At 33.5% G+C, this 11258-nt stretch overlaps 1 long non-coding RNA gene across 4 annotated transcripts in view; it reads left to right on the forward strand.

Moving 5' to 3' along the window:
* The window catches only part of LOC134759115 (uncharacterized), an 891009-nt gene that overhangs the window by 550031 nt on the left and 329720 nt on the right, over positions 1–11258 (forward strand). The window lies entirely within an intron of this gene.

Consider the following 11258-nt stretch of genomic DNA (forward strand, 5'->3'; position numbering starts at 1 on the left):
TTCTGTAAATCTAAACTTCATATAAAATCAAACTTATTTAAGATTAAGCCCCCCCTCCACCCACCCACCCCGCCCCCAAAAAAAGGGAAAGATACAAAGGGAAAGAAGGGAAAGGGAGAAAGGAAGAATATAAGAAAGGAAGAAAGATATCAATCAAGCAAGGAAGCAAGAAAGAAGATTAAGGAAAGTTAACTGCCCCTTTTAATCTTAATTTCATTCCTTTATCCTTTTGTAGCACAACTCCTGAGAGATTCTCTGTAAGGCACTGTGTCTATGTCCTCACCTCTCATTCATTTTTTAAGTTACTCTGTGTTCCCTACTCATCACTCCAATAAACTCAATCTAGGACACCAGAAACTTGCGTCTGTCCAAATCTAAAGGCATAGATTCTGTTCTACTGCATTTTCTTTCTCTGCAACATTTTATGCAGTTGACTATACCTTCCTTCTTAAAAAAAAAGGATATTTTCTTGGTTTCTTTATTATTCTTCTTTTTGTTCCTTCCTCTTCTTTAGTGGCTAGTTCTTTTCTGGCTTTTTTATCTCTTTTTTTCCACAAAATGTGCTTTTTGTGCTGGACTGAAATTATTGGAATGTCTCAAGGTTAATCCCTAGCTCTTTTAGTAGTATTTGTCTATATTTTCTCAAGGTGGGTATGTAAAAATGGTCTTTATCTTCAGTTCAGACCTCTCTCCTGGGCTCTGTACCATTAAATAATTGTTGAATAGCCAATAGTGATTTAGTCATAAAGGTACAGAACATAACTATGATTTTCTCACATGCATATCTGCCCCATCCGAATATTTCTTAATTTAATAAATGATGCAATAATCTACCCAGTTCTCAGGCCTCGCCCAAGCATGATAATTAATTGCTTACTTGACTTCAGACCTTACATCCAATTCATAAATAAGTCTGATTATGTCTAACTAAAAATTGTTCATAATTCATCCACTTATATTGATTTTTACTACTATAATTTTAATTTAGATCAGTGTCATCCCTTACCTACCCTACTTCAAAATAGTCTTCCTTTCTTCTTTCTAGGGTAGCAAAGGCAACCATTAATAAAGTAAAACGATTTATATTTCTTCCTAGCTTCCAAAATGTGTAGTGGCTTTCTATCACTTTACAATATTTCACAAGGCCAAATAGAATCTGACTCTTGTTTATCTTCCTAACTTCATCTTTAGCTGTTCTTTTTTGGCTTATGCTTTTCCAGGGAAATAGACTTCTATTGTTTCTTGAATATACAAAGCTCTGTGAAACACTTATAGATTTCTTTTGCTATTACAGAAACTTTTTTCTGAATTTTTTGTCTCATATCATTGTATCTTTGAGAAATGTAGAGTTCCTGGTGGTAGGGAATGCTTATAACTTTATGTTGTCTCAGTATCCATTTGTAAAATTACTATAGATTCAGCAGATATATGTGTATGTTTGTTATATGGATATATTGTATAATGATGAAGTTTGGATTTCTAGTGTAACCATCACCCAAATAGTGAACATTGTACCCAATAAGTAATTTTTCAGTCGTCACCTTCTTCCCATCCTCCCACATTTTGGAGTCTTCAGTGTTTATTATTTCCATCTTTATGTTCATGTTTTCCCATTGTTTAGCTCCCATGTGAAAACATGTGGTTTCAATTTTCTGTTTCTGAGTTATTTCACTTAGGATAGTAACCTCCAGCTCCATCTGCATTGCTGCAAAAGACATGATTTTGTTCTTTTTTACGGCTGTATAGTATTACATGTTGTATATATTCTTTATTACATTATCTATTGATGGGTACTGAGGTTTTTTCCATGAGTTTGCTGTTGTGAATAGTACTGTAATAAACATATAAATCCAGGCATTTTATCATATATATGATAAAAATATATATATTTATCATATATATGACATATATATATATATACTGCTGGGTTGAATGGTAGTTCTATTTTTAGTTCTTTGAGAAATCTCCATACTGTTTTCCATAGAGTTTCTATAAATTTACATTCTCACCAACAGTGTACAAGCATTCTCATTTCTTCAAATCCTCATCCTCTGTTGTTTTTTGACTTTTTAGTAATAGCCATTCTAACTGGGTATGATGGTATTCATTTGTGGTTTTAATTTGCATTTCTCTGATGATTAGTGTTATTCAGCATTTTTGCACATTTATTGGCTTCTTGTATGTCATCTTTGGGTAATATCTGTTCATTTTCTTTGTCCACTTTTTAATATATTTTCTTTGTTCTTGTTGAGTTGTTTGAGTTTCGTTATTTTAGATATTGTATTCATTTGTTTCCATACTGCTATAAAGAACTGGTCAAGTATGGGTAATTTATAAAGGAAAGAGGTTTAATTGACTCACAGTTCAGTATGACTTGGGAGGCCCCAGGAAACTTACGATCATGGCAGAAGGCAAAGGGAAAGCAAGGCATATTTTCACAGGGTGTCAGGAATAATTGCTGAGAGAAAGGGGAAAAGCCCCTTGTAAAACCATCAGCTCTCGGGAGAATTCATTCACTATCACGAGAACAGCATGGGGAAAACCACCCCATGATTCAATTACCTCTGTCTGGTCTCTCCCTTGACACATGGAGATTATGGGGATTCTGGGGATTACAATTCAAGATGAGATTTGGGTGGGGACACAAAGCCTAACCACATTGGATGTTAACACATTGTCATATGCATAGTTTGCAACTGTTTTTTTTATTATTATTCTGTAGGTTATCTGTTTACATTATTGAATAAATAATGTTGATTGTTTAATCAACAGTATAAACAGATAACCTACAGAATGAAAAAAATACAGCTTTTGCTGTGCAGAAGCTTCTTAGTTTAATTAAGTCCAATTTTTCTATATTTGGTTTTGTTGCATTTGCTTTTGAGCTCTTAGTCATAAATTATTTGTCTGCACCACTGTCCAGAATAGCATTTCCTAAGTTTTCTTTTAGTATTTTCATAGTTTCAGGTCTTACATTTAAGTCTTTAATCTATCTTTAATCTATCTTGAGTTTTATAATATTTATATGATAAGAGATAGTGGTCCAGTTTTATTCTTCTGCATATTACTATCCAATTTTCCAAGTACCATTTATTGTCCTTTCTTTATTGTCTTTTGTCAACTTTGTCAAAGATGAATTGATTCTAGGTATGTAGCTTTATTTCTGGGTTATCTATTCTCTTCGATTTATCTATGTGTCTATTTCTGTACCGGTATCATGCTGTTTTGGTTATAATAGCCTTGTATTATAATTTGAAGTCGGATTATTTGATGCCTCCAGCTTAGTTCTCTTTGCTTAAAATTGCTTTGGCTATTTGGGCTCTTTTTTTGTTCCATATGAATTTTAATTTTTTTTTCTAATTCTGTAAAAGATGACACTGGTAATTTAATAGAAATAGCATTGAATCTGTAAACTGGTTTGAGCAGTATGGTTATTTTAACAATAATGATTCTTCCAATCCATTTTCATGGGATGTTTTTTCATTGTTTGTGTCATCTAAGATTTCTTTCAGCAGTGTTTTGCAGTTCTCTTTGTAGAGATATTTCACCTCCTTGGTTAAATATATTCCTAGGTATTTTATTTGTGTGTGTGTGTGTGGCCACTTTAAGTGAGACTGAGCTCTTGACTTGGTTCTTAGCTTGAACATTATTGGCATATAGACATGCTACTGTTTTTTGTACATTGATTTGGTATGCTGAAAATTTATTGATGTTATTTATCAAGTCTAGGAGTCTTTTGGAGAAGTCTTTAGGGTTTTCTAGGTATAAGATAATTTTATCAGTGAACAGAGATAATTTGACTTCCTTCTTTTCAATTTGGATGCCTTTTATTTCTTTCTCCTGTTGAATTGCTCTGACTAGTACTTCCAGTACTATGTTGAATAAGAGTGATGAGAGTGGGCATCTGATTTAGTATGGCTGTGTCCCCACCCAAATCTCATCTTGAATTCCCATGTGTTTTGAGAGGGACCCAGTGGGAGGTAATTAATTATGGGGTCAGGTCTTTCCTGTGCTGTTCTTGTGATAATGAATAAGTCTCATGAGATCTGATGGTTTTAAAAAGGGGAGTTTCCCTGCACAAGCTCTCTTTTTGTCTGCTGCCATCCATGGAAGACATGACTTGCTCCTCCTTGCCTTCTGCCATGATGGCGAGGCTTTCCCAGCCACATGGAACTATAAGTCCGTTAACCCTCATTCTTTTGTAAATTGCCCAGTCTCAGGTATGGCTTTATCAGCAGCATGAAAGCAGACTAGTACAGCAACCTTATCTTGTTCCAGTTCTTAGGAAGATGTTTAGCTTTCTCATAATAGAGGCAGGGTTTAATCACCCCTTAACATATTTTTCAGTTCCACCTCACAACCAAATGGCTCAAGCCAGTGGCCAGAGATAAGAATGAGGAAACATCTCCCCTGCCCAGAAGACTAAGCTCTCCACTTTCCCACTACTCCCTTTAAAGGGACCATTCAGGCATTTGCCCATGAACTTAAAGTGACCCAAACCCTATGCCCTAATATATATGGTTAGTTGCTGTGGTCTCTTCTGTCTCTCCAGCTGCACTTCCGGACGTCTATGTGTGTGGCCTTTAGGTATTCTGGTTACCCCTTAGGGTCTGTAAGTACTATAAACTCATGCTTTTACCTTGTGGACAAGGCTGCCCTGAAGGGACCCATGCAAGTGGATCTTCTTGCATGCATCCCTTCAGAGCAGCCTTGGCCACAAAGGTGCCCTTTCTCTGGGCCTCTGGTGGCTTCAGTACTAATCACCTAAGTTGATGAAGAAACTCTCAAAGAGTTTCGTTCGGAACACTAATATTGCTTCAATGTCACTTCTTTAGAGAGGATTTCCATGACCAAGAAATGTGAATATTTTCTCCAGTCTTTCTACTCCATCAGTCTATGTTTATTTTATTGTTTTCAATAGCATTAATATTATGGAAAAGTTCCTTATCCCTATGGCTGCTAGTGTAATGTCCATTTATCTCCTTCTTGACACCTGCACTATCAGTTACTCTCTGAACACAAGCTCCAGATTTGCTACAACTTATGTCATCTCCTTAACAACTAAATCTTTAGGGCTAGCACAGTTCCAAGAACATAATAAATATTAAATAAACTGAATATGCAAATCTGTATATTAATTAAACAGTATTTGTTACTTAAGTAAATATTTAATATCTGTAGAGACAAATCACAAAGATTGAGACTGAGACATATTTACTTACCATGATCTAATGTTCTAGAATTGACTTCTGCAATTAATAATGTATTTTATTATGTCATAGCTCTTAGTAAAAGAAATGTTATGCTTTCTAATGTCTGAACTAAATCTCTCAGACATCAAGTTATTGCTGGCTAGTCATAGTAGGAATGGAGAAATGTGGAAATTCTCCATTCTGGAAGATTGTAGAAATCAGTGGAAAGGAAATTTAGTTTTGGAGTCAGAAACACATGGGTTTATTTTGTGCTTAGGAGGTAGATTTATTATTCTTTAACTTAATAAGATTAACCACAATTCTGTAAGCATTGATTCTTTGCATTTATGAAACATGTCCACATATAATTAATGTACATAAATGCTATCATGAAAACATGCATATAATTCTATAGGACCCCAGTAGTGTGCAAATCACTCTGGCCTGATGAAATTAGGAAGACTTGAATGAGTAGAATACTTTTGAGCTGGATCTTGAATTTTGAGTTAAAATTTAACAGAAGTTTCATGAAAATGACAGTACAAGGAAAAGGTACAACATGCAAGCACAATGTAGCATAAAAACATGAAGGCTTGTTCTAAGTACACAGATATATCCCTTGTAACTGGAGCATCAGTTTTATGTGGTTAGAAACTATAGTAACATAATATGTCATTTCCAGATTTTAGATTTACTAATGTAAAGTTCTTAATATTAAAAATATGGACACTTTCTCAGTCATCATAATTTGCCCTTAGACAGTTGGTTAAAGCACTACTTATTCAGATATGTTCCACTAATAGAAATGATAGAAACTACTTATTGTGCCAAAATATTCAGAATTATTTATTTAATATTATTTCTTTAATAATGCAATGCCCAGGTTTTAGCTGAGCACATTATTACCCAGCTATCCCACTACATTGCCTCGAAATTTTGGAAGCTAGATGTGGTCATGTGGCTACGTTTTGGCCAATACAATATTGCCAGATAAGTAAAATGTGTTACCTCTGGATATTCTCTTAAAAACATGTCATTCATTGGCCCATTTTCTACTTCTGCGGGGCTAGAGTGTGAACATCATGATTGGCAGTGAAGAAAACATCTTAGAATTTACAATGGAAGTTACATGCTTCAAGATTATAGAGTAAAAAGATAAAATTAGCCTGGATCTCTAGTCCACCTAATTAACATAATAGAAAAATCAAATTCTATCTTGTTTAAGCTACGGATCTTTTCTTTTTTAGCTACAGCAGCTTAGACTGTATAGTAACTGATATAAAAGAAACCATTAAAAAAGCACAATGAAAGTAGAGAGATGTTAAATTGGACTTTTCTTGCTGCCCCAAAATTGACCATGATGACCCAAAGTTATAGGTGAGAAGATAATAAATACCCTTATATTATGAAGGAGACTACCTAAGAATTAGAGTTACATACTTCTGCTACAGTTTATCAAGAGGTTAATAAACTGGCACTACTATTACCATGTACCACTGTTCTAATAAATCTTATCAAACTGTAAACAAAATTGAGGAGTGGAAAGAAAGTCAACATTTGTAAGCATTGTTTGTACTAAATATTTTTATGCCCTATTACATAATGATCTTCTTTGAAAGTAAGAGAAGATAGAGACTCCAAGAAAATAAATTATAGGGTTCAAATGAGTCTACAATAAAAAGGAACTAGTATTTTGTTCTCTGATGGAGTATGCATAAGCAGCAGACCTGTTTATCTGCCTTTAATCTATCTGAGCTGTGATATAGATCAATAAACCAGTTATTCACATATACATATGATACAAAGGAGCACTTTACCCTAAAAATATGTCTGATTAATTGTCAAGTTCCTCAACTATTTGAGATCCACCAAAATCAAAAATTCATAAAGTAAATGCAATGCATTTTAAAGTTGTTATAAAATCTGAAAATTAGTTCAATCTAGTTACTTTTGTATATATTGAAATAAATCACAATTTTTAAGTGTTAAGTGGTGCCAAATTACACTCATGGAGCTCAAATATCTGTGTAATGCTTTGTTACTTTCTATAGAAATGAAGACTAATTTACAGTAAAATTATTATAAAATGTTTGGTAAGGAAAGTCAATTTAAAGTGCTACTAATTTATTGGAAAATATGAAGCTAACATCTTAATTTTGGAGTAAATTAACAAACAATATTTGCTTTCTAGGCATCTTGAATTCTCTTGCTGAAGATACCATTTCAAATAGAGAAATAAAAAGATGCTAAAATGTTTGCCTTTATAAAATGAGTAAATTTTCTTGAATAATTTATTTGATAATTTATTTATTAACTAGAAATAAATTATCTTTAACTTATTATTTTTTCAAAATATTCCAAAAATTCCTAAGGTTTTAAATATCTTTTGCAAAGGTCATAAGTGACCAAAATCTAAACATCTACAATGAAAACTTATTATTAAGTTAATAATAAGTATATATTTGAGAAAATAAAACCTTTAAATGCTCCAGAGAATGATAAATATGTGATTGAAAAACATTAATTAAAATGGTTTACTTGTTTATGTAACATACATAAATTATATTTTACTTTTTAATATATTACTTAACTTCTTACATTTCAGATTTGAGCCAAGAGAAAAGCTAGGGTTTTCTTTTTTTTTTTTTTTTTTTTTTTTTGAGACAGAGTCTTGCTGTGTTGCTCAGGCTGGAGTGCAGTGGTGCAATCTCGGCTCACTGCAAGCTCTGACTCCCGGCTTCACGCCATTCTCCTGCCTCAGCCTCCCAAGTAGCTGGGACTACAGGCGCGCGCCACCACGCCCAGCTAATTTTTTTGTATTTTTAGTAGAGACGAGGTTTCACCTTGTTAGCCAGGATGGCCTCAATCTGCTGACCTCATGATCCGCCCGCCTTGGCCTCCCAAAGTTCTGGGATTACAGGCGTGAGCCACCGTGCCCGGCCTGAAAAGCTAGGGTTTTCTTTGTCCTCAATTAATTTGAGTTAATAAGTGAATATTTATTTAAGCAATAACAAAAAATATTATTTACACAATCATTGGCATATACAGGTACATGTCCTTTGTTCCAGAGTGATGTGAGTTCGGAAATGCTATGTTTGAAAAAATAGTAGAAAGCTTCTGAAAAACCACTTTAATAATGTCTTTTCCATATATTTGCACAAAGGTTCATCAGAGCCTCTGGCCTACTAAAGGATCAGTAATGGCATGTTTTAACAGAAATAGTGATGATATATGAAGATTGGAATTAGAGCCTGATATGAATAAACTTTGCCAGTACAGATGCAAATTGGAATATCAAAGAAATAAGGTTTAAAATCCCACCAAACTGTATCTTTAATGCTCAGCAAATATTAATCATATTAACAAAGAATGCAATAATTTCTCAACCTCAGTAATTATGAATCAATTATTTTAATAAATCGCCTCTCCTCTCTCTCTTTTCTCTCTCTCTCTCTCTCTCTCTCTCTCTCTCTCTCTCTGTCTCTCTGTCTGTCTGTCTTAGTGGTTCTGTCTCTCAGGAGAACCCTGACTAATACAATGATGATATGTGTATATGAATTTGTTCTAATCCAAAGAAACAGCAGATCTATTTGAAACAAAACCATCTATTAAAGCAACCATCATACCAACTGGTTCAAACAAGAAGCCCATTATCTTAATTGAAAATATTTGCAGTTTTTTGTTGGTTTGTTTTTGTTTTTGTTGTTTTTCAATTATCTTCTTTGACAACAGCCTTTAGGAGTTTCTCTCAGAATTAACCTTGACTAGGACCCAAGGAAAGAATGAGAAGTTTTGATCTTTCTTCCTGTTTATATTTTTTATTCTTACTCAGCACTACACATATTTTCTATGCACCAAGAGGGAGAAAAACATACAATAAATTACATGAATCTTACTTTGATGACCACAAATAAATTCCCATTTTCTGACATGTACCTTATATTCTGGTTTCATAACAAATAGAGAAAATGAGTCAATGACATTTACTTAAAATCTTCAGTAGCTAAAATAGGACATTGAATGACAGAAACAAATCATTGGATATTTAAACAATTACTATATTCAAATAGTACTATATGTACACTAGTTAGTTGTAATTCACTACTGTATTAATTTATCTTGTTGATCCTATTACCGCAGGCACAAGTGTTGATGTTCTATAACTTGAATTTATTTGCCTAAGATCTAAAGTGATGGCTATGACTAGTTTCCATTCATCAGTTCCCATTTTTATTATATTTGAATTTCAGATAAATTTGATTTAAGATCAGTAGCCCATAGCAATTTTACTGAGATGAAAGACGATGAAAATAGAAAGATGAAAAATTGAACTGACAAGGCTGTGTGGAAAGTTAGTGATGTACAGTCACTAAACTCTCTCTCTGTTGGATTTCATAAACAGCTCACAGAAGAGGTGCAAAATAAAAGACAAGCAACATTCACTCATTGGTTTATTATTTAACATGCCATTTACAGTGCAGTATCTAAATACCTACATTAAGTGATCTCACTTAAGACTTTTTTTAGTATATACAAAGCAAACTTGCATTGAGGAAGACATTCAATACAAATGTACACCATTCCTAAACCATTAGGTCATAAATTAAAAGCTATATCTAGAAAGGACAATAATTTGAGTTTGTAAAATATCAGCACCAGGGAAACATATTAGTTAGTTGTGTATGTGTAATAACTTAAAGTTTTAATTGAAAGTAATGATATATAAAAAATTAGGATACAAATGAATATAATTTAATAATGTATTAATTCATTCACTCAAGCAATATTTAATGAGTGCCTAGAACACAATAAAAATTGGCAGAGATTTTTATTCAGTGGTGAACAAAACTGACACTGCCCTTCCCACATTGAGCTTGAATTCCAGTGAGAGTCATAGAAAATAAACTATCACTTTTGGCCAAGCAGGATAAGTATAGAGGAGATTATGAGGTGCTAGAAGTGCAAGGTTTGGCTACCAACCCATGATTTGGGTGGTAGGGAGAGGGTTAAGGACATCACCTGATGACAGCAACTTCCAAATAGATTTGTATACCAGTGAATATTAGCCAAACTAAATGAAAGGATCAAGTGCTTCAGGAAGAATGAGCCAGATCATAAGGACCTTGTAAGTTACATTTATTACTTTTGTAATTTAACTAAAAGGCACATCAGTTGAAGTATTTAAAGCTCAAGAAGACATGGGAATATCTTATTAAAATTGTGTAGGCTACAGTATAGAAAAGAAATAAGAAGTAGCCTACCTTGATGGCAACGGGATGTTTTGAGAAGCTGTGAATGTTTTGAAAGGTGATAGTTGTCTGAATTTGGATAAGCAAAGGAGATAGAGAAAAGTGAACAAATTTAAATGATAAATAGGCTTTAGAATTGACAACACATCGTGATTTAGTAGATATGTGTAGGATCGAGAGGCCATATAGGAGAATAGGATGGAGTAGAATATGCCCCAGCTTTGGAGCTAAATCCACTATAAAGATAGTCTTACTATCTTTAGTAGTTCTTGAGTTATTGAGACAAAATAGATAGAGAAAAGGGAAATAATGACTTGCTTTTTCTGTGTATTTAAGTGGGTCTGCTGTGTAGGTGTTCTCTGTGGGACTAGATTATGTGGGTTTAACAATCCAGTGCTGTCATTTACTGTGAATTTTAGGTGTGTTATTTAAGCTTTCCGTAATCAAGTATGGATATCAATAGAAACAAAAGCATAGGGTTACTGTGATGGTTCAAAGAAAAAAACAGAATAGAAACATTCAGATTAGGGCCAGGTACATAATAAGCACTCAATAATTTTACATATTGTATCATTATTAGATACATATGAAATATTCAAGAAGACATTCCAGAAATGAGACCGGCTACACAGATTTTATGTGAACAGTGTTTTGGCTTGGAGGTATAGATTCAGGAATTATCAGAACACAGTTATTTGAATGACAAAATAACAGCACTTCTAGAAGCATGAAATAATATAGAGACAAAAGAGAAATGGATCTTTGCTGGCAGATTAAAAATGGGCAATTAGAAAGTTAGGAGAAAAAGAGAATATAT

Source organism: Gorilla gorilla, chromosome 7 (genome assembly GCF_029281585.2).
Source record: "Gorilla gorilla gorilla isolate KB3781 chromosome 7, NHGRI_mGorGor1-v2.1_pri, whole genome shotgun sequence".
Lineage (NCBI taxonomy): Eukaryota > Metazoa > Chordata > Mammalia > Primates > Hominidae > Gorilla > Gorilla gorilla.